The 25,526-nt window shown below is 33.8% G+C and overlaps 1 protein-coding gene across 2 annotated transcripts in view; it reads left to right on the plus strand.

Annotated features, from left to right (window-relative positions):
- Positions 1-248: 248 nt before the first annotated feature.
- The window catches only part of LOC125058290 (ATP-citrate synthase), a 58,813-nt gene continuing 33,535 nt past the window's right edge, over positions 249-25,526 (plus strand). The window contains exon 1 of one of the 2 annotated variants that reach the window (XM_047662342.1): positions 249-396. The gene's annotated coding sequence lies outside the window, so the exon portion shown is untranslated. Of the gene's footprint in view, positions 397-14,344; positions 14,475-25,526 lie in introns of those variants that run through there. The other variant, XM_047662343.1, reaches the window with a different exon arrangement.

The raw sequence follows: 25,526 nt of genomic DNA on the forward strand, positions 1-25,526 counted from the left end.
AGGCTTCCTTAGGCGCCCTCTACACAGCTGCTATAGTAACCACGTTTCATCTTTTAACTGAATATTGAATAACCATAATTTTTTATAAGGAAAATCCATGATTATCTTAAAATATATAGTTGACAGTTTAGAGTTTTTATTATTTCATGTTTTATTTTCAGGATGAAAGGAGTTATGTGATCTGTTTTACCTGTGTCATTAAGTCAATCATCAAATTAATACCGATATTGAATTTGGGAATAGTCAATTGTCATTTGTCACGTAAGTCGGAAATATTTTGTGAAAGTTGCAAAATTCCCATTTATCTTTCGCGTTGTGATATCGTACAAGTTTTATTTATATTAGAGATAGTGCATTGAGGAATAACAACCGATATCAGGACAAGGCGTTTTGCAGGTGAGACTTAAATATATTTTTAGGTTATGTTTATCGGAGCGGGTCGTTTTTGATAAATTATCAACTTTTGTTAGTACTATTGCTACGATTGATTGATTACATTCCTTGATAATCTATATTATTCAATATTTTACCTCGTCGTTAGATAGTGACAATGATAATTAAGCCGGCTTTTGCTTGTTAGTGAAAGTACATTTCGTGACCAGATTTTAATATACATACCTACTTAATATCGTATGATATGATACTAATACTAATCACTGATATCTTTTAACACTGAGATCTTTTGTTTGGTATAACTAATATTTCTATGCATAAATCTTAAATGAATTACGCTATATATGTTTTTAGATCAAAATAACAATTGGACAACACAATTTCTCGTAAACTTTCTCTTTCCTATAAGAATTGAAAATAAAACCAGCTACCCAATTTAAAAAAAAAGAATTAAACTAGCCTTTATTGGCATTATATATATTACAGGATTGTTATATGATGTTAGATTTCATCATTATTATACAAATGTCTAGGATTAGTTGTAATTTTGTTTTATTGTGATTGGTAATTTCTTTTATTCACTACTAACATAGTAATTAAGCTTATACCAGCTCTAATTGTACTAAGATTTATAGACTACATGAAAACATCAAAATTAAATAAATTAATGAAATACATCCAAATTTAAGTCTTAATGTTTGGCATTATTAACTCCTAATATATATTATATATCTATATACGCCAGTATTTGTTAGGAAAAGACCTTTGCAATGAAATATAGTAAATTTATTGTTATATTCGTTTTTCTGATTTAATATTTATGAAAAAAGCACACAATTCCTAATTACATTTTGGGCCCATGTCAAAAAACTCTCTTGTTCTGACTTACGTACTTGTCTTGTAGTCCTATCTCCTTCTGGATGTGGCTGAGGGTGTCTGCAGTTAGCCTCCATCAATTTCATTTTGAGCTCTGCATTTTACCTCACTCCAAAGTGCAAAATGTTGTTAATGACCTTCCACATTTCACACCCACATACAGAATTTTGTATAAGACTAAATTTGTAAGGTTCATACATAGTTTGCGAATATAATTGTGAGTACTTTAAATTTTAATTGGCATTATTCTGAGCTAATTTATAAACTTCTTTTAATATATAATTAAGATTGAAGTTACTATTCAAATAAAAACATTAGTCTTTGTATTAATATTATGTGAGAACTAGATATTTAAATGAAGATTCTTTATCGGATAAAAATGCGATTTTATTACATACATTGTTCACTGACTACAATTGCTGTAAAGGTTGTCTTTTTGCTGTCATTTGAATGCAAAACCTATTTAGACTGTCACAGTGACCAACAAGCTTCCCCGTAATGATACATCAATTTATTTAAAGTAATCAATATGCACCCATTGAAGAAGTTTTTTCATATTAATCTTAATATATATAAATTACGTGTCACGTTGTTTGTCCGCTATGGACTCCTAAACTACCGAACCAATATCAATCAAATTTGCACACCGTGTGTAGTTTGATCCAACTTAAAAGATAGGATAGCTTACATCTCAATTTATACTCGCAATATTATTTTATTGCAAAATATTTGTTTATTATTTGATAGTCATAATTCTAACAGATGGTGCTGTGTTGAAAGTACCAATGTTTCATATAAGCTACAACTTAATGGCATAACCACCAAAACAGCATGGTGGACTGGTGTTCTTCTACCGTTTCCCATGAATAGTTTACTATTATGTAATGTATCAAAAATCTTAGCCACAGCAACGCTTGGCCGAGTCTGCTAGTTATATTATAAATATCAAGTAACATGTTTAAAGATAAGTATTGTTATTGTCATTTAAGGAAGGAAAGGAAATACATGGATGTTTTGTTCATAACATTATCAACATTAAGGATAATTCTTGTTAATGTGGTTTCCTTGTAGCCTTCAGGACATTTTCAGATTAGTTAGGGTCTGTAATGATTATCAAAATTTGTTGGTTTGAATCCCGCTCTTACACAAATTCCTATCTATTAACTCTTGTATAATAATAATGACGAATGTCGTGTAAACTCTTGTATAGTAATAATAATTGTCGCTTTTGAGTGTAAAACAGTTTCTTTATAATAATGGTTAAGGTTACTGTTTTACAATCAACGACCGACAACTGTCGGGCAAAGAAATGAGGAAGAAAAATAAAACAATATGCTAGGAGCCATATAGACCAGACCAGCTGGATAGTATACCTACACAATAGTTCTCAATAGCATTTTTTATTTTACATAAAACCTATTCAATGTGTGTAAATAAATAAAATAAAAATTACTTTATTAGACTACAAAAACATAACATTTTGTACTTACATATAAAAGCTTGTTAACATACACTATGCTACGACTCGTTGAGATACAATATTCATTGTGGTTAAACTTATATATACTTATATGAGCACTTTTAAACTAGGCCTGGCCTGTATCTTAAACGCTAGATCCTTCTAGTGTCATTAAGAAATTAAGTTGTTTGTCGTTAGATGTTGATTCATTTTTATTAAACTAAATGAAGGTAGAATCTATTTAAGTTGTTGCGATTGGTTAGACCGTAGTAATCTAATAAGTAGGTTAAACTCCTCCAAAACGGCTCGACCGATTCTCATGAAATTTTGTGTGCATATTGGGTATGTCTGAGAATCGGACAACATCTATTTTTCATCCCCCTACATGCTAAGGGTAGCGTAGTCCACCGCTAAATATTTTTTTATTTTTAGGTACTTTTTTCTGTTTTTATATTTTTATGATACAGCATTAAAAAATACATACAACCCCTAACTTTCACCCCTCTACGATCAACCCTATTTTTTTTATTATAAATGATATACATGGCAAAACGACGTTTGCCGGATCAGCTAGTATTATATAAGAATGTTTTGAATGCTTTAGTGTAGTTGTTAATTAATAACATAGTAAATTTTATTGTAATTATTTGACTTTGACCATATATTTGACCGTAGAATAAACAGAGGTTATTGAAGGTCAGGTGCATCCTAGAGGACGTCGCGTCTTTGGTATGACATTGGCGCCTTTATCTCTGGGTCGTAGGGTCGCAATCTTTGCAATTATGTATAGGAAACTTACAACCGAAAACAATAATACATATAACAGAAGGCCTCTATTTGGTAATTGAAGAATACAATGTGCAATTGATTTCTAATAGTAATAATAATTTATTATTTGCAAGAATATGGTACAAAAATGTGTAAGGTGGTACAATCGTATAGTATAAGATCCCGCTATACAACGACCTTCACCGAGATGCTTATTTAATGAAACCTATTTTATAGTTAATTTAATATGTCAATAAATATAATCCATATGGGTTGCCTAGCAAATTTCAGTCCAGAGTATGTTTTATTAATATTTAAAAAAAAAAAATTTATAGTTTGCATGTAGTAAATTTTTTTAATTTTTTTTTGAATCAATATATTTAATCATCGTAGAATTATATATGTATCACTATAACTTTCTTTTTTACTAAAGTTGTATATATACTTTAGTGTCACATAAAAATATACACATAAATAATTAATTGATTAAAAACAACCTAACGTTTGCATATTCTATGGGCTTCATACTTTCGATTGGTATAGAATTTATCTAATAATCATACCGGTGAAATGTTTAACAAAATATTTTTTTTTTAATTTTAATTAAAATACTCTGGACTGAAATTTGCTAGGCAACCCAAATGGATTATATTTATTGACATATTAAATTAACTATAAAATAGGTTTCATTAAATAAGCATGTCGGTGAAGGTCGTTGTATATCGGGATCTTAGACCAGTAAGTTCGCATATTCTGGCACACACAATGGCGCGCAAATTTTTCTTAAGGAATTTTACATTATTAGTCAGAATTATTTTCGTACATATCATACTTTATTGAATTTATATCTACTACAGTAAATGTAATAAATATTTTAAATGTAATTTAACGACTCATTGGTCTAGTAGTTAGTACCCCTGACTGCGAATCCATGGGTCCCGGGTTCGATCCCCAGCTGAGACGAACATCGATGTGATGAGCATTTGGTGTTGTGCTGTCTTGGGTGTTTAAATATGTATTTATATGTCTATCTATCTATAATAGTACCCATAACACAAGGTTCACCAGCTTAGCATGTGACTACGTCAATTGGTGTGAATTGTCTCTAAAAAAATAATAATTGGAGCCGTTCAAGTATTACGTAAGCAGATCCCCCCCTCTTGTCAGCAAAAGTAAGAAAAGCTCTCAAAAATAATAGTACATAAACGTATTAATTTTTTGTAGGAATCCTTTAAAATGTATTTCGTTTTCAAACATAGACAATGTGACAAATTATTACTGTTTGACGTAATCACCAAATAAGATAATCAAAGACCCCCCCCCCTCTTCCACCATATAGTGCCTACGTAATACTTGAACCGCCCCAACTGGAGCCGGGAGTATCGTGACCTGCTGTAAGCCCTAAAAGGCACGTAGGGCTGTACTGGGCTGTGTCGTACTGATTGTCGAGCTCAGCTTCTAATAGTCTTCCGGGCTTAACATCGCGTACGTGACTTGTACTTGGCTATATTGGGAGCGTTCAAGTATTACGTAACGTATTTTGGCAGGGGGGGGGGGTCCTTTTGTAAAACGTTACTAAGCGGGGCGGGGATTAAATTACGCGTTAATGTTAATATTTCTACTTACAACACATAATAGTAACTAAAGAGTCACTAGGTGGTCACGAAACGTTTTACTATACTTAGGTACAGTACTGTACTTGGGTACTGAAAAACGTTACGGCGAGTTACGTGTGGGGGGGGGGGGGAAATTGCGATACGTAATACTTGAACGCTCTCATTATTTCCGACTTCTCCAAGATTAATTTAGTTAATTAACATATTTGTGTAACAGTTGGTGTATCTATTATAACAAGTACATGTAGTTTATCGCGTTCATATAGACGAGGCATATAAATTTTTGAAATGAAACTTCTTTAGGCGCATGAGGGGAACATTTTTATGCATGTAACGTCACGAAAATGTGCAGCGTTTTTGTCGAATAAAAGGGAGAGAGCGATTGAGACCGATTGAGAGAGAGTGAGAAGGGCGAATTACCTTATAGGAATTCTATTTTAAAATTAAAATTTCGTAAAGAGAATTGATGAAATATTAGTATTTTATATTTCATGCAAAATAATTTTATTGAAATCTCAAATGACGAATTGTAAATTCAAATGCCACGTGTTTTTAGTATCGAAGAATAAATTTTAAAAAAATAATTTTGTATTAATTTTTGACACTATTATTTACAATTAATTAAATTCCTAACATATCTTCCTTCTTCCCTCCCTCTAAGTCTCGGAAATCTAAAGTTTTAGATTTGTATAAATATGAACAAGACTTAAAAATTTGTTTGCCAAAGAAGTTTCACTTCTGACATGTGTACTTTGTACGCACGCACTTTTTATTTATGTTTGAAGAATTTTTTTTTTATAGAACGGGGGGCAACCGGGCAGGAGGCTCACCTGATGTTAAGTGATACCGCCGCCCATGGACACTCACAATGCCAGAAGGCTCGCGAGTGCGTTGCCGGCCTTTTAAGAATTGGTACGCTCTTTTCTTGAAGGACCCTAAGTCGAATTGGTTCGGAAATACTTCAGTGGGCAGCTGGTTCCACATAGTGGTGGTGCGCGGCAAAACCTGCCTTGAAAAACGCTCAGCTGTGGAATAAAAGATAAAAGTCCCCCGGCCCATAAATGTATTATACCAATGTTGACGTTTTAAATGCTATTTCCATTAATTTCCCAAGTTATATAAGTGATTAAATAATATGGTAATTAGAGGTCAAACGATCACGTTGCCGACCACGACATAATCACTTGGAATTTTTATCTTCGTTTAATATAACAATTATTCATTATTTTTTTTTTTTTTACAAAGATTTATTTGTATTTGTGTATTAAGCTTTATAGCATTATAAGTATGACTCCGAATGTCTATTTGGATAACGGGGCGGGTATAGGGGGCCGTTCATGTATGAATAATTTGAAGTCAAGCTAACTTAATAATTTATTGAAATGTCTTAATAAAACAATGTATACAAATATCTAGAAAATACAGTTCTAGGTTTTTTTTTTATAGAACGGGGGGCAAACGGGCAGGAGGTTCACCTGATGTTAAGTGATACCGCCGCCCATGGACACTCTCAATGCCAGAGGGCTCGCGAGTGCGTTGCCGGCCTTTTAAGAATTGGTACGCTCGTGTGGAAGGAGCTGGTACTGGGGAGCCCCCGCCCAGAGGTGAGAGCAGTACTCCATGTGGGGCCGAATTTGCGCTTTATATAGTTGCATGCGGTGGCCCGGAGTGAAGTACCGTCTCGCCTTGCTGAGCACAAGCTTTTTGGAGGCTAATTTAGCCTTTCCCTCCAAGTGACCGCGAAACTGGTCTATAACCAGTGCCGATAATTTTTGAAACCTAAAAAAATAATAGTAGAATGAAACCTATTGGAAAGGGAGGATAATATTATAAAAATTAAAGGAAAAATAATTTACGGGCGATCTGAGGACGGGTCTGGGCGTTACTGCATACGATTTTTTGCATTTTCTGAGAAGATTTACTATGGAAATATATATATATTTTTTTACCATACGAAAGTAGAGATTTCAACGAACTGAAAGCACACCAATTTTTTGAAAAAAGCTGATATTTTGACGGGTGAATTTTCGATTGAAAATTAGGGTGTATTTCGATATTAATTCAAAATAAGGTGAAAAATAAATATTTTTAATCAAATAAATTACAGCGTATTTGGGACATAGAAAGGTAAGTTTTCACCAAATTTCGTTTAAAAAAATAAATTTTTGTAAAAGATAAAAATAAAAAACCAAAAACTTGGTTTTTTGAATTTTTCACATAAATTTTGAGGTTATGTGAAAAATGTGTTAATACAAAAGTTTTAGATCTTTTTATTACCTACAACTTTGTCATAACTTTATATTTATATTTAACTTAATAACTTTCTTCGATAGGACTTTTAGTTTTGCCGGAAATCGAGATAAACCGTTTTTTACCCTTAAAACTCCCCTCAATACATTTTCGTTGGATTTTTATTAGATACTAGCTGGCCTGGCTAACATCGTACCGCCTAACAGTCGATTCTTTATTTTTTTTTAATACTTATTCTGCTATTCGGGACACCGGTCTAGCTAGTAAATAAAAAAAAATTGATAAAACAACAAATACATTATGTCAAAAAATCAAAATTTACCTTCCCGGAACCCCTCCACTAACACTTGAACTTTATGATATAGTATTAAAGTTCAAATTGCCTTTAAATATTATTACGAATATTTTGTATGGGAATATAGAAAAGTGTTGTTTTTAGACTTTTTCACTCAATTTTTTTTAATTTTTCTCTCCGTAAGAACCTCGTACTTCAAGGAATATTATAAAAAAAGAATCAGACAAATCGGTCAAGCCGTTTTCATGTTATGTCGTGACATCGGAAAACGGGTTTCATTTTTATAGATTGGTAAAATTATTGATTGTACGCATCAACGGTGTGCAAATTTGATTGATATCGGTTCGGTAGTTTAGGAGTCCATAGCGGACAAACAACGTGACACATAATTTATATACATTACGATTATGAAGTCAGCTAAAATCAAGACACAAATGTGACTTGGCGTCTTCACAAATGACCTAGAAACAACTTCGAGGGTAGTTTCAAGTGAAAATCAATAGATACCCACCAAAATAACTTTTGTCTTGAAAAATATAGGTCATGTAAGTTCAAGCATGCTTTATTTCGTTTATACTGAACGAGGCAGTTTGCAAGTGTGTACAAGGGACTGTTTATTTTATTTATTGGAACGAAGTTCCTTATCGCGCGTTGTGAAAGGGGGCTAGACGGAAAAAATTCTTACGAAAAGTTGTCACGACACTTTTTTGCTATTTGCTGTAATACACCGGTTCTCGTCCGATCACCGAAGTTAAGCAACGTCGGGCGAGGTCAGTACTTGGATGGGTGACCGCTTGAGAACACCTCGTGATGTTGGCTTTTTTTTTGTAGTGATAAGAAACGAAAATTATTTTTGGAATCACTGAACTAAATTAGTCTTGTTGGAACGAAGTTATCGAGCGTTGCGAAAGGGGGCTAGACGGAATACCGTTATGATACCAATTAACATATAAATTAATCGAAAGGAATTTCGTTCCATCCGGGTGTCCCTTGACACCTCTAAAGTTTTTACAGCAACTTTTTTTTATTTATAAAAGCTTGCCAACGCTCGGCACACTGATACATTGATAAAAGAAAAATAAAAGAAAAATTTTAATGTGTCAAGCACTTACAGGCAAACATAGCATATAAGAAATAATAAAATTAATTAAGCAAAACAATAATATAATTTAAATAAACATTAAACGAAAATCGCTCATTTGTGAGGGGAGTAACTATGGATATCCAAATCCAACTCGTTTAACAGAATGCTCAATCTGGACATCGGTGAATTTTATTTAATGTTTCTGAGTTTGATGGCAAAATTAACCATATAAAATACACGGCCGATTCTTGGAATGCATATTTCAAAGCTTGAATTCCATTCGAAATGTTTTTACGTTTTATTTTAAACCATGGGATTTTAATGAGAATTAATAAAATATCGTTTTGATAAAGATCTCTTGCATCTTCTACAGCATTAATCATGGAGAGTGTTCAGAGTTGTTGTTGAACTTGAGGAGAAGCTTAGTATTTTGGGGGGAGGGGGGGGGGGGGGGTTATTGTTATTATTTTTTTCGACACCACATAATAGTAACTAAAGAGTCACTAGGTGGTCAAGAAACGTTTTACTATACTTGGGTACAGTACTGTACCTGGGTACTGAATAACGTTACGGTGAGTTACATGGGGGGGGGGGGGGGTCCAATAATCTCCAAAAATTGCGTTACGTAATACTTGAACGTTCCCTTACCAAACTGGAACCTCATATAAAATCTTTGTACAGCAAGGATCTCACTAAATTAAAATTTGATTTTTTCATTATGTTTTGAAAATTTACTAACTATTGCTTTAGCGATTTCTTAGTGATTTTTTCCTATCGTTGAAGTTTCTTAAGCGAACAATTACATTTTTTAATATTATAAACTACTAGCTGCCCCCGCGAACTTCGTTTCTCCTTAATGTGATTTTACTTAGCCTACCTTTTTAGTACATACCAACATGGAACATTTTGCTATGCTACCCCAGAGACTGTTCGGTTTTCCGGAATGAAAACCTGCAAGGTTTTTCTGTGATTTTTCTCTATATAAACTTCAGAATTTAAGTCGTAAGATTTTAAGAAAAAAATAAAAAATAGGGGTTGATCGTAGAAGGGTGAAAATTAAGGGTTGTAAGTATTTTTGTATGCTGTATTTTTATACAAAAAACATTTTTTTTTGTCTAAGAATAAAAAAAATTTTGGGGTAGACACCCCTTATCACTTAGGGATTTAAAATATAGATAATAGCCGATTCTCAGACTTACAGAATTTGCATAAAAAATAAGAATCGGTCGAGCCGTTTCGGAGTATGGGAACGAACATTGTGACACGAGAATTTTATATATTAGATGTATGTTATGTGTAGGGGGAGCATAAGCATTTTTTAAAAGTGTACTTTTATTAATATTGAAGATTAACAATACACTAAGAAGCCTTTGGACGCGGTTATATAAAACTGCATTAACAATAATAAATTCGTGTTAACATAAAACTCGAAATAGTTATATCTTATCTCTTGTTATCAGACATGGGTGTTGAACAGCTGACAGTACAGTGATGTAATGATCTTTGACATTTGCCTGAATGATTTTTTTTTTAAAGACAATTCTCACCAATTGACCTAGTCTCATGCTAATCTGGTGAAGCTTGTGTTATGGGTACTAGGCAACGGATATACATACATATTATAGATAGATAGACAGATAAATACATCTTTAAACATAACACCAAATGCTCATCACATCGATGTTCGTCTCAGCCGGGGTTCGAACCCGGGACCCATGGATTCGCAGTCAGGGGTACTAACCACTAGACCAATGAGTCGAAGTCGAGCCTGAATGAATGATTTGTTGACATAAATTAATAAACCTTTTTAGGTCTGCGCCTCAGATTACTGTATCTGTTTCAAGATCTTTATGAATCTAATAGGCAAGTAGGTGATCGGCCTCCTGTGCCTGACACACGCTGTCGACTGTTTGGTTTAGAAAGCCGGTTTTCTCACGATGACCAACACATTTTTAATACAGCCTTGCGATTCTGTAACTCACTTTTCTGACACTGATAAGGAGGGATAAGTATTAAGTAGTTTATTGTTTATCAGAATGCCAAATCATAAAATGACTGCTTTACGACTGATTTGAGCGCGACCGCCACTGAAAACCGCTGTGTGAGTTTGAAAAGTGATTTACAGAATCGCAAGGCAGAACTGGACAGACTTTTCTGCCACAACCTGCTGTAAGAGCTGATTCACACAGGGTCAGTAACTGACTACAAATTCGAGGCAAGTCAGTGCTGACCCGAAAAAAACCATGTGTAAACTGATTTGAAGTCAGTACAGTGGCTTGAAGTCAGCGCTGACTTGAATATTCGGACACGAATATTTTAAAGTCAGTTGGCGCCCCCCGCCACCCGCGCACCCCCGCGCCAGCCAAATAAACCCCGTGTAAACAGACAAGTCAGTTTGTTAGTTGCGTTGCGTGGTTAGTCACTGCCGCTGCGTTGTAGAATGACCACGTTTTTTTCGCTGGCGATAAAAATGAAGCTTAGCGAAGACGAAACCTTAAAATGGGTGCAATTATATGGATCCGCAGGATCTTCAAATCGCAATTGCTTCAGCAACAAAGCAGAGCCACCAGTTTCGTTTCTATCGTCAATCCATTTTCTTACCCATTGTCGTTTATTTTTAGTTATCTCATTTTCTACCATTTCTATTAACTCATTCAACAGCAAAATTGATAAATTTTTCAACAAATAATTAAATGGTCGTTTCAGTTGTTTTCGCGAATTCATTTTTCCCACTGACTTCACACACGTGTGCTCATCGTGAGAAACGCACCACTACTACTTACTTCATGTAAACAGTTAAAGTCAGTCGCGGCGCCGACATTGGCGCTGCGACTGACTTGTCTACTGACCCTGTGTAAATCAGCCTTTAAGATGTTGTCTATTGGAGGACACGCCTGTCCAGGAAATTGTGTAATTGGTAAATTATTGCCAGTTCTTATCCGATCTACGTTGTGGATTTGAGAACTGGCAAATTTAGAAGCATTTTTGACGTTTAAGTGTACATCGTGTTACCTTTATGAATAAATTATGTTTTCATGGTCTTGTTTACCAAATAGAGAGAGTACCGTCTACTCCAATAATGGTCTCGTACCCGTAGTATATATATATATATCTTAATATATATAAATTACGTGTTACGTTGTTTGTCCGCTATGGACTCCTAAACTACAGAACCGATATCAATCAAATTTGCACACCGTGTGTAGTTTGATCCAACTTAAAAGATAGGATAGCTTACATCTTAATTTATACCCGCAACATTATTTTATTGCAAAATATTTGTTTATTATTTGATAATCACAATTCTAACAGATGGCGCTGTTAGAATAGTTACCAACGTTTCACATAAGCTACAATTTAATGGCATAACCACCAAAAAAGCATGGTGGTCCCCATGACTGGTGTTCTCCTACCGTTTCACTTAAATAGATTACTACTATGGAGTACATATAACAAAAACTTTAGCCACAGCAACGCTTGGCCGAGTCTGCTAGTTTAATATATAAAATTCTCGTTTCACAATGTTCTTTCCCATACTCCTCCGAAACGGCTCGACCGATTCCTTTGATTTTTTGAGCATATTCAGTAAGTCTGAGAATCGGATACTATCTATGTTTCAAACCCTTAAGTGATAAGGGGTGTCCACCACAAAAAAACATGTTTTTATTTTTTTATGATACAGCATACAAAATTACATAAAACCCCTAACTTTCACCCCTCTATGATCAAACCCTATTTTTATTAGTTATTTTTATTAAACTAAAAATATGTGTCCTAGAAATAATATACATGGCAAAACAACGTTTGCCGGGTCAGCTAGTATATTATATATACTAGCTTTGTATTTTTGTATATATTATAAGAAATAATATAAATTTGTTAATAACATTTAATAATAATAAAAAATATTTTATTTAGCCAACTATTTATATATAAGTAATAATGACACGATATAGTAGTCTTGAAAATATATAGTATTGAAATGATTTTTATTTATTATTAACACTTCGTTGCCTATACATTACTATACTACAATTGACGTAATTAAATAAAAAGGAGAGCAATTGGCGGCCTTATCGCTTTCGAGCGATCTCTTCCAGGCAACCACTGTGAGAAAAAAAAAAAAGTATTAAATTACATAAGGTAGGCAAGAGGTGCAAAAATACATGTATTACATATAGTTGTTCAGAAAAAGAAACTAAACAGGAACAAAAAACAAACTAAACTAATAAAGGATACATGATTATGTATGTATTAGTAATAAGAGTCCTGAAAATATATAGTATTGAAATGATTTTTATTTCCACGCACACAAAGCCGGCGGGCCTGATTGTTAAAATCGTACGTTGACATCGTATTCCACCTGCTGTGTGGGGGAAATTCGAAAATCGAACGATTGTATTAGGGCTAGCGCGCACGGGTTACTTTTGTCATCGTCACTGTTCTCACTCAATAGTAGGGGAGCCCCCGATGCTAAATGGGGATTTTTTATCAAAAAATATGAGAGATAAAAAAAATCCCTTTCGGATCGTTTCAAGTGTGTAATGCGTGTGTGCTGTGGTTGTTATTGGCCCTAGCTCAACATTATGCTGAGGAGTAGTTTGCGCCTCAGTCGAAAAAAAAGGAATGTAATAATACTTAGTGTAAAAAAACAATAATAATAATATTAGTAGATAAAAGTTAGCAGTGTAAGTAATGAAAACACAGGAAATAATTCAATAAATACTTGCTTTTAAATATAAAATAATGTTGTATTTTAATTAAAATAAATACAGTCACAATCTGTTATAACGACATCGAAGGGACTACTCATATTTGGTCGTAAAAACCGATAGTCGCAGCAGCCGATGACGTTGTTATTAAGTACCTAATACATAGAATTCAGCCGGGACCTTTAATTTGGTGAATATAACCAGTTTCTTGTTCTTAACGATGTCGTAAACGGTTTTGACTGTATCATCTAAAATTACCTATTTTTGAAGTTATACTTCTTTAGGCGCGTTATGAAAAATTGATGAGAGTGAAATTTTACCGCACCGTGACACAAAATTAACAGAATGAAATTGCTCACGGAAGATGCTACTGCATTGGTCATAATTTAAAAACAACATTCGAATAATAATAGAATTTATGTTACACTTAATGTAAGAGAATAATAATATTTATTTATTTAATTTTTCAAATGTAAACTGAACTTTATTAACTAAAATGACTCCTTTTCCAGTCTTTGATTATTTAATTGTAATTAATTATTTGCATGCAATCAAAAACTATTTTTAATAATGCCAAAGGAGTATAACTTCTTACGCGCAAACATAAGTACACGCACCCTTTTTTTTTACTTACCTCAAAGTTACAGACTTTCTTTAACTGGCACGGATAATATCATGTTAGTATTATTGTATGTTAATGCATGTCCTAAACTGCGAAGTAATTATTAATCATAACTTCGGACTCATTCAGAAATGACGCTTCGATTTCAAAAAAAGTTTTATCACTGTCACCCATCGTAATCGCACTCCACTTTAGAAACATGACGTGACAATGACAAAAACTTTAATGTAACGGTGACTAAAGTAACCCGTGCGCGCTTAGCCTTATAAATTTATGCGCGCGCGCAGTTTTGCGTGTCATATCGCGTCGGTCAGTCGATCGCCGGAGTCCGCTGGGTGCGGTCGCGTTGTGTTGTGTGTGATTATCGTGAATTAGGATTTTGATCTGAGCAAATTCCATGTGAGTCGATTGTTACGTATTAGAATATTAAAACACGGATGTTACGTTAAAATTATAACTGGTTTTTTAACTAGTTAAATAATTAACCAGTACTAGTTAGTGATAGCATAAACTGTATTATTAATGCATATATAATAGGCGGTTATTTATAAATGTAATATTTTGTTTAATGAAAGAAAATTAAATGTGGGTATGTACGTGAAATGAAATTATCTATATATATAAAAATGAAACCCGTTTTCCGTTGTCACGACATAACATGAAAACGGCTTGACCGATTTGTCTGATTCTTTTTTTATAATATTCCTTGAAGTATGAGGATGGTTCTTACCGAGAGAAAAATAAAAAAAATTGAGTGAAAAAGTCTAAAAACAACACTTTTCTATATTCCCATACAAAATATTCGTAATAATATTTAAAGGCAATTTGAACTTTAATACCATATCATAAAGTTCAAGTGTTAGTGGAGGTGTTCCGGGAAGGTAAATTTTTATTTTTTGGCATAATGTATTTGTTGTATTATCAACTTTTTTTTTTATCTTACTAGCTAGACCGGTGTCCCGAATAGCAGAATAAGTATTAAAAAAAAATAAAGAATCGATTGTTAGGCGGTACGATGTTCGCCAGGCCAGCTAGTAAGTTTATAAAGTAATAGAAACGTAAGCATTGTACTATATTTTACATTTAAATTAACACATTGTTGAATTAGAGGTCAGAGGATAATGTCGATTTGAAATATAATTTTATTGTTAAATTAAAACTGTTAGCTGATTAAAAATCTTTGGAGGTATTGCGTATTTCCTCAAAATAGTAGCGCTACAATCTTTTTAGGTCTGGGCCTCAGATTTCTGTATGTTTCATGATCATTTGTCAATCTAATAGGCAAGTAGGTGTGTCACACGCTGTCGAGTTTTTGGATCTAAGGCGAAGATAGATAAATGCGCACATAGAATTTGGTGCACAGCCGGGCATCGAACCTACGACCTCAGGGATGAGAGTAGCAGCACTTTTCTAAATGTTTATATTCTTTACGTCAATATGGTTAGCTCATGAAGAGACGCTCTATTATGATTAGGGCATCGAAACTCGGTTCAATTTTGAAAACCCGGGTTTTCGGGTCTAAGAGTAATCAAAACCGGGTAGACCGGTTTTTTCGAGTATTTCGGTCTTTTTATTGATTTTTTAAAAAAATGCACTAATCTGCGTTTATATATCGATTTCCTACAATGAATACAAAATATAAAGGATGAGGAAGAATTTAAATAAATGAAACAGTACTTTATAAATTACAAAAACAGTTTTAATGTTTAAAAAAGTGATAAAATTTATTTTTTTCTTCAGAATATCTTAAAACTTAGTAAGTAATCTAGTCTTTTTTAAACCACAGACTTGCAGAGATTAGTTTAAACATTAAATGAATTATTTTGGTAACATTCACTTATTGTATTTAAAAGCTAATACAAATAAATTCTTCATAAGACATTTTTGTAGTATCACAATTAATTTTAATATTAATAAAGCTCTTCTTCGCATTAACAATTAAGTAACGAATAATTCTAGTCTTCTATTCTACTATAATTTAAATTGCAGTCGTTTGCTTAATAATTAGGTCTTTATATAATTAACTAAAAGTAGTTATGCATTTGACACATTATTTAAACAACATAGCTAAGACATAACCTCTGACAATCTGACCACTTTAGAAAAAAAGAGAAGAACGCTCTCGCTGTCGCGTACCGCCATTCTCGAAGAGTGCTATTTCTACCCTCACAGTAGTAAGCTAATCGTCTGATGGACAAGCTGATCCAGTTTCAGGAGCATTATTATCAGTAGCAACAGCTTGACTTAACTGTATGTTCAGTTCCTCTTCATTTGTCGAAGTAGACAACTGAATGTCAATTTCTCGCAGGTCTTGGTGTGGCGCTGGTAAATTTTCAAGAGGTATATTTTGTTTTTTGATTGTGCGTCTAATCAGATTAACAATTTCGTTTAGCATTTCATTACCTGTAGGCCGATAAAAATAGTTTTATCTTCATTTTGAATGTTCTCAAAATATTTACCTGGATTTGTCAAGTACTGTAGTGTTGCTTGAGTTAGTATTTTTTTGGCGTATCGTTTGTTCGATGCAGTTGCCATTTTGTTACTTAGTGGTGTCTTCATTTAATCCATTTACTTCAATGCAAATTTTAGGGAAACATCAGCTGTAAGTAATGTTGCATCGCGTCGACATAGCGCCTCGACGACAGTTTTAATAACATCCAATATTTTTTGGATCTCATCTTTATTTCTCCAGTCATCATCAGTAAATACAATATCTGTTTTTAAATCAATTAAAGCTTTTAATTTAAAAAAATTATCACCTGCAACACCCCGCACAACGAGCTTCGCTACACCCTCACCTCTCCACTGCTCCACACTTCATTCTATGAATCACGTCTTGAGATGGACGCGCGGAACGCGAATTTAACTTGCAAGGCTTGTTTTATTGGTAGGAACAACCAAGCTACTTTTTACGTTTTAAATAATAATTTATCAAAGCGTCTTTTTATTCAATTTACTTATTATTGCATTCAAAGTGAATAAATAGCAATAACAAAAGTATTAAAAAAAACCCGAAAAACCCGAGTTTTAAAAATTAAACCCGGGTTTTTTTGAAAGCCTCAGAACCGGGAAAACCCGGGTTTTTTCGGTCCGGGTAAACCCGGGCTCGATGCCCTAATTATGATTAGTTCTATAAGCGCAATTTACACTGCATTGAACATGTTGGACTAGTGGCTTCAGCGTGCGACTCTCATCCCTGAGGTCGTAGGTTCAATCCCCGGTTGTGCACCAGACTTTGCGCATTTAACATTCGCTCGAACGGTGAAAGAAAACTTAGACCCAAACAGTCGACGGCGTGTGTCAGGCACAGGAGGCTGATCACCTACTTGCCTATTAGATTGACATATGATCATGTAACAGATAATTGAGGCCTAGACCTAAAAAGGTTGTAGCGTCAGTGATTTATTTTATTGAAATTAATAATAATCCAGACAATTTGAACGCTGTGGGCCACACGTTTAAACCAGTACTTAAAAAGCTTTTTTAACATATTGTATATATAATTCTACTGTACGTGTGTATGTCACTGAACTCCTCTTAAACGGCTTGCCTTAAACCCAAACAGTCGATGGCGTGTGTCAGGCACAGGAGGCTGATCACCTACTTGCCTTGATTGACATATGATCATGTGACAGATGATTGAGGCCCAGACCTAAAAAGGTTGTAGCGTCAGTGGTTTCTTTATATTCAGAAACATAACTAAGTCTCATATTCTCTCTCTATATGGAATTTTGATTCAGGGTAGGATTTGGGGTGATCCCAATGAACATGAAAGTGGATGAAGAGATAGGTAGAGAAGCGAAGGAAGTGGAGTTCCAAGGTCTATCGCTTCGGGAAAAAAGCGTGAATATATAAATAAAATAAAAATAACATTAATTAATATGACGTAGTTTACATAATGAGTATCGTGTGAAGTTAATTGTTTAATTAAACGTGCTACTTATGTATATTTGCAGTGAATTTCAGTTTATAATTTATAGGCAGGCAACGCATTTGCGATTTTATTTGCAACTTTTCGGCATTCTTATTAGGCTAACCATTTTATTTTTTAAAGTACACCACTTTATATATAATGCATGCAGTATATGTTAAAAGCTATCTATTCTAAAATATGTCAATTTTGGTGAAGATAAATTTAAAAAAAAAACCTTCCATATATCTATCATCCATTATATTCGCGAATAATTCGAATGAGTTCCTGAACTCATGGTTTTGCAAGGAGATGGCGCATCTTCTATATTTCTTATTTATTCACGAAATTGGTGTATAGTTTGTCCAAGCTCAGCTCTCATCTAGCTCTCTCCACTTCTTTCTATCCCGGCAACTCTAGTCGACACAGCCATGTTTCTTTTTAGCCAGATTTACTGCAATTAATACACACACACACACACATTTTTTGTAGGAATCCTCGAAAATGCATTTCGTTTTCTAGCATGCATCGACAAACCACAATTTTGATGGTGTTTTCCAAAGTTTGAAAAACAACAAGTACAATGGTAGAGTGTAGTGACAATAATAATGTGAATTTAACTCAAGCAATATAATTTTAAAGAAATATTTTTATGTCATGTTTCATCTTTTTTATTTCTGCCAAATAATGACTCTATCGTACGAATGGCATAAGCATTAGCCAGTTTAACGCCCGAACCCAATAACCTAACTCAATCCACCATCTGAGATAGTAAGTATCCAAATGTAGTAACAAGTGTGCCAATAACCAATCGACGGATTGTAATAGCCATCTGTAGATACAAGCTATCCATGGGAGGTCGTATCGGTGACTGTGGATAGACCTTTGTATGAAAATGACAGTTGACGAAAACTCGGATTGTCGACGGATGATTTTCGCGCCATTTTTGCCAAAACCCTCCATCTTTTAGTCGATACCAACTCCGGGGAAATAAATACAGATAATGCAACTTTCTCTACAGCTGTGATACTTTTTGACATCCAACACCTTTTGTCTTCAGTCACCGTGACCACGCACGCTGTAAAGCACGCGAAACGTCGGATAAATTTAAAATTATGTTAAATAATTGTAAATTTTTAATACATAACTTTAATCCGGTTAAAAAGTTTTTTCTTTAAATCTTTTCCTATTTCTAGTAGTCATTCTTCACCATTCCTTACTCAATTCCAGTCTTGTCATGTATCAAAGTCTTTTGTACTAAAAGATGTTAAGTTCGTATACGTTTACCGATATGTATAATACATATAACTACGTTTTTATTTTCTCCGAGGAATTTCCATTCTTAGAGGGCATTTAAAAGTCAAATTATGCATTACTTTTAACTATTATTAATATTTTTTGCTATAATTATTTATTTAATAACCTTTATTATCGTAATTAAAATATTAATTGAATTAAATATATCAGTGTATATATATATATATATATATATAGTGTATAGATAGTGAACGGAATATCCCGAAATAATACTTCACATCTTTTACTGGTTCTTTGGTAAGATGCAGTAGAAGAGAAGAGAGAAGTATAGAAGAGATAACGTCCAAAATAACATTGAAATAAATAAATGGAATCACAGATTTCTGTATATGTTTCATGAGCATAGGCAAGTAGATGATCAGCCTCTTGTGCCTGACACACGCCGTCGACTTTTTTTTTTAATAGAACAGGGGGCAAACGGCCAGGAGGCTCACCTGATGTTATGTGATACCGCTGCCCATGGACACTCAATGCCAGAGTGCTCGCGAGTGCGTTGCCGGCCTTTTAAAAGCCTTTTTTACTTTATTGGGTCTAAGGCAAGCCGGTTTTCTCACGATGTTTTCCTTCACCGTTCGAACGAATGTTGAAATGCGCATATAGAAAGAAAGTTTAGTGCACAAGCGGGGATTGAACCTACGACCTCAGGGATGAGAGTCACATGCTGAAGCCACGAGGCCAGCACTGTCCTTGAAACCGTATTTTATCTTTTCCGCCTTTTAATAAATTTAAGAAATGTATCTAAAAAAAGCTGTATAAAAAGGCTTACTATAAAGTTAACGATTATCTAGTTGATAAAAGGGCCTGGGACTAGTTCTAGACAGGCTACTTTTAATTTTTTTGCGATATTTGTTTTAAAATAAGTTTGGTCTTTTCCATAAAGTTATCTTTACCGACCACCTTTTTGCTGTACCTCTTGCTATATGCCTAAAGTAACCATTAATTCAAATCAAAACACTCTCAATGCCGGCAATGCACTTGCGAGATCTCGATTGAGAGTGTCCATGGGCGGCGGTATCACTTAACATCAGGTGAGCCTCCTGCCCGTTTGCCCCCAGTTCTATATTTATAGTTCTACTAGTAGACCGGCCAAGCGTTGCTGTGGCTAAGGTTTTTGTTATATTACATAGTAGCAAACTATTCAAGGGAAACTGTAGGAGAATTTATGTGAAACGTTGGTACTTTTAACACAGCGCCATCTGTTAGAATAATATTGCGGGTATAAATGATGTAAGCTATCCTATCTTTTAAGTAAGATCAAACTGCACACGGTGTGCAAATTTGATTGATATCGGTTCGGTAGTTTAGGAGTCCATAGCGGACAAACAACGTGACACGTAATTTACATATATTAAGATAAAAAAAACGGGATATTAGGTCAAATAATTAGTCGATGAAAAAAACATTTTTTGTAACGTTATTTATTTAGAAAAAATCTATACTAATATAATATTATAAAGAGGAAAGGTGTGATTTTTTGTTTGTTTGAAATGAATAGGCTCCGAAACTCCTGGACCGATTTCAAAAATTCTTTCACCGTTGGCAAGCTACACTATTCCCGAGTGACATAGGCTATGTTTCATTTAAAAAAAAAATAGGGATGCTTCCTAAAACTTGAATAATCTAACTCAAGGTGTAAAAAAATAAACAAAAAACTTCCTTCAATCGTGTGCGCTGCGAAAACTTTTAATGATAGAACAAAATGATGTAGTACAATTTTTCAGGACACATCGCTATCTATAAAAAATGTCGCGACAACATGTCTTCTTTTATAGCTTTCGTCACAATAAGCGTCCTTTTATTATTTTTTTTTAATTAAAATACCACCGCTAGAAATGGCTCTTTATTCGTACCTAGGTATTGATCCTTATCAAAATAATTACCGACGTTTCACATAAGCTACAATTTAATGGCATAACCACCAAAAAAGCATGGTGGATTTGTGTTCTCGTGCCTTTTCTCTTGAATAGTTTACTACTATGTAATATAACAAAAATCTTAGCTACAGCAACGCTTGGCCGAGTCTACTAGTGTATGATAATTATAATAGTACTGACGTCACAGTTATTTGCTGTTTTAAATTTTAAATTAAACATATCGTGTACGCATGGTAAGGTCAATAGAGTGAATTGGAAACGAAATTTCAATAAAAAATTCAGGTATTTGAACAGTACCGCCCATTTGTCTGTCGTGTCGATAAAAATCAGAATCATTTTTGGTTTCCAGTGCTTTACCAAGAGCACAAGAGTGTTGTTCTGATCGTTCAAATATTACGTCACGCAATTTTTGGAGATCCCCCCCCCCCATGTAACGCACCGTAACGTTTTTCTGTACCCAATAGTAAAACGTTTCGTGACCACCTAGTGACTCTTTATACCTAAAAGTTACCATTTTGTGGTGTAAAGTACTGGAAAGTCGAAAATAATATTAACAATAACGGATTAATTCAATCCCCGCCCCGCATAGTAACGTTTTACAAAACCACCCCCCAAAATTCGTTACGTAATATTTGAACGCTCCCTAATAAGCGTATTGGGGTCTCATATAAGCCCCCTTGGGTTAATTGCCTTGATGAACCCCAAGGGCCGTGGTGGAGCTGTTTCTAGTGGGTTGGGTCTCGCTATCCCTCTGAATAGCAGAGGGCTTTGAGTGGCCGAGCCCCACAGTTACCGCGTGCCTTAGCGGGTGCTACTTGTGGTGACTGGTCGGACTTGAATTCGTGTATGCGGTGATGTTAGTAATTTCGACTATGTATTTGCGTGTTGTTCCCACGAGAATGTAAGTGCATGCTCCTATGCCTACTGCTGTTACAGGACAAATCTATTACTAATTTTATTATTATTAATTACTAAATATATCATGTGGAACATGGTGTAATGGTTGCAGCAACTTACCAACATTGTGTAAAACAAAACTGGGTGATTAAAAAGAGTGACGGAGAGTTTATTGCCACTTCTTCTCTTCCCTTCTGCGCCCTTAATTTGAGAACTGGCAGTAAATGTAAAATTATTGAAGCATTTAATGTATATTTGTTTTTGACGTTCATAAGGGTACATTGTGTATATGAATAAATGATTTTTGACTTTGACTTGTATATTGCTACTCGCCAACAATAAAAGAGCGTACGAAGTCTTAAAAGGCTGGCAACGCACTCGCGAGCCCTTTAGCATTGAGAGTGTCCATGGGCGGCGGTATCACTTAGGTGAGCCTCCTCCTGTTCTATAAAAAAAGATTGACTACGAAATGTATTTCTTATGCAGGATAACACCTTTTGATAAAGAATTAATTAGGTTACAGGCCTCAAGGCTGTTGCGGTGATAATGTGACCTCAAAGCGCACCTTTCACTTGTCCATTTGTGACCTACATATCTTTTGATTGCTTCCTATTAAATGTGATCTTGAATCGAAATGTATACTGCTGTTTTGAGGGTTTTTTTCGTGAACAGCTGCATTTGGCTAATTCTTTTTTTTTGTTGTGTTTGTTATTGTCAGGACAAGGTTCTTGTGAAAGAAAATTGCGCGGAAAATTAGAGAATTTAAGAATACTTAACTAATTCAAACTTTTTTGATGTAACCTTATGGCGTTTGACGTAACATTGACACAGAGGATGTAAGAAAACTTAATGTCGTTTAAAAGAAATGCATCGAACGGAGTTATTATATTGATAAAAAATATAAAATAACTAGCAGACCGGACAAGCGTTGCTGTGGCTAAGGTTTTTGGTATATTAAATAGTAGTAACCTATTCAAGGGAAACGGTAGGAGAACACCAGTCATAGGGACCACCATACTTTATTGGTGGTTATGCCATTAAATTGTAGCTTATGTGAAACGTTGGTACTTTCAACACAGCGCCATCTGTTAGAATTGTGAATAATAAACAAATATTTTGCAATAAAATAATAATTGGATCAAACTACACACGGTGTGCAAATTTGATTGATATTGGTTCGGTAGTTTAGGAGCCCATAGCGGACAAACAACAAATAATTTATATATATTAAGATAATCAATAAATTTAGTTAAAAAAGTTAAAATTTGTATGTCACAAAAATAAAAAGCTACATTTTTTTAAATAAATGTCCGCCCGTGCGAAGACGCAACGGGCTGCTAGTCTTATATGACAATGTTTTAGTGAAATAATATTAATTTTATTACGTGTCACGTTTTTGCTATAAATAAGGAATTAAAATGTTTGCATATTTAACTTGGTCACAAAGTAACCGCTTTTTTTGAAGTGAAACTTCTTTAGGCGCATGTGGGTAAAATTTTTAAAAAACGTCACGAACATGTGCAGCGTTTTTGCCGAAGAAATGGGAGAGAGCGATTGAGAGAGAGTGAGAAGGGTGAATTTACGACGAATTGTACATTAAAATGCCACGTGATTTATTATCGAAGAAATAAAAATTAAATAAAATTAAAAAAATATCTTATTTGTATTAATTTTAATATTTTAATGACAATTAAATTCATTAAATTCCTAACATATCTTCTTGATTGTTCTACGGGAGGTCGTTAAGCTCAACCCTTACTGACTTATAAGTCTGCAGGGGTTTCTGCAAATTATAATTTATTTTGCGTTTTATAAGAAAATTGACTTTTTATATTAACTCTTATTAAAATTCGAAAAAACCTACATCCTGTAACTTTTTCATAATATCCACTAGATTGGTACTGATGAGTTCTTGCATTAGACATGCAATTTATAGTTGTTTATTAAGTGTATTGAAGATAATATTAAGTTATACGATATAAAAATTTCTCTAATCATAACTTTTTGTTTACTTCGGACCCCACTGTGAAAAAAAAATACTCTACCGAAAAGTGACCCTGTATTACAAGTTTTGGCGCATTTAATAGGGATTCTGAAAAGGTATTACACATGGCCAATTGTGGCTCTAATAATAATATTTATTATAACGCATTATCTAGATAAATAAAGTTTATTTAAATATCACAAAAAATATATTTCTATATAATTAAAGAAATATACATATTGATATTTACTATTTAATTCACGTCAATTGGTTGGAGTTCAGAGTTACTAGAGGTTTATGATAGCTAAATTATGATACAAATATTCTTGTAGAAACATTGTCTAAATATCGTACAAATACAGCATCAAGTTGTATAAAAAAAAAACTAAAATGTTGACTATAGCTAACTTCAGGGTGTCGGTTTTTTGTGTGCGCGTATCGTAAAAATTTACTCATTTTTCCCTAACGCGCCAAAAGAAGTATAACTTCAAAAAAAAGTTAATATATTTCTTATTTCTACTGAAGTTATTTCATACAAAGCTATATAAATACATTTTTCTTTATTCCTATTTCATTGTAACATAATTTTTACATACTAAAGATATAGTAAAATAGCTAATTGGAATAATATAAGTGATCCAAAACAAAAATAAATTTTGAGCAATGTTTGAAAGTCGCGGAATAATAATCGAAGTATAAACATGAACGCGATGTCTTTGTCCTTTTGACCTTGAAACTTATGCGTAAAATGTATAGACTAACTGTTAATCCACCCGAATTAGTTGTTTCGCCACGAATCGAACCTAAACTACGCGTTACGGTGATAAAATATTCATACTTTATAATATTAGTCTTAATAGTATTCTATACGATGAGCGCGGTACAACGGTATTAAAAACAAGTTGGACTGACGCGTCACACGGCTCTCGTGCGATGCCACACCATGGCGCTCGACCAATCAGAGGCGAGATGACCACGCGAATGGCTTGTGATTTGAATTTGGAATTTAGTATGAATTTCGAATTTTTTGTTGTCAACAATAAATTATTACGCGTATAGTTTTATTATTTGAATTTGGAATTTAGTTTGAATTTGGATTTTTTGTTGTCATTAATATTTTTTTAAGTAGGAAATCAATGTGATTATTTGAATTTATAATAAAGTTTAAATATAGAATTTTTTGTCGTTGACCACGCGATTGAAGTTTGATTTCTTGAATTTGGAATTGAGTTTAAAAATCGAAATTTATTACGTTGCTTCAGATAAGCCAACGATGATTATTTGATTTAAAAATAGTATTTTTATGATCTCGTGAATGACGTATTGATAATATGTATTTGGAATAAGGTTTAAAAATAGTATTATCAACTGCTTAGGACATGAGGTCTGTTCGTGGTCATTTAAAATAAGTTTAAAAATCGAACGTTTTTGTCGCCAACGGCTTAGATGTGTACGCAATCAATATTTGA

The sequence above is a fragment of the Pieris napi genome, chromosome 18 (genome assembly GCF_905475465.1).
Source record: "Pieris napi chromosome 18, ilPieNapi1.2, whole genome shotgun sequence".
In the NCBI taxonomy this organism is placed as follows: domain Eukaryota; kingdom Metazoa; phylum Arthropoda; class Insecta; order Lepidoptera; family Pieridae; genus Pieris; species Pieris napi.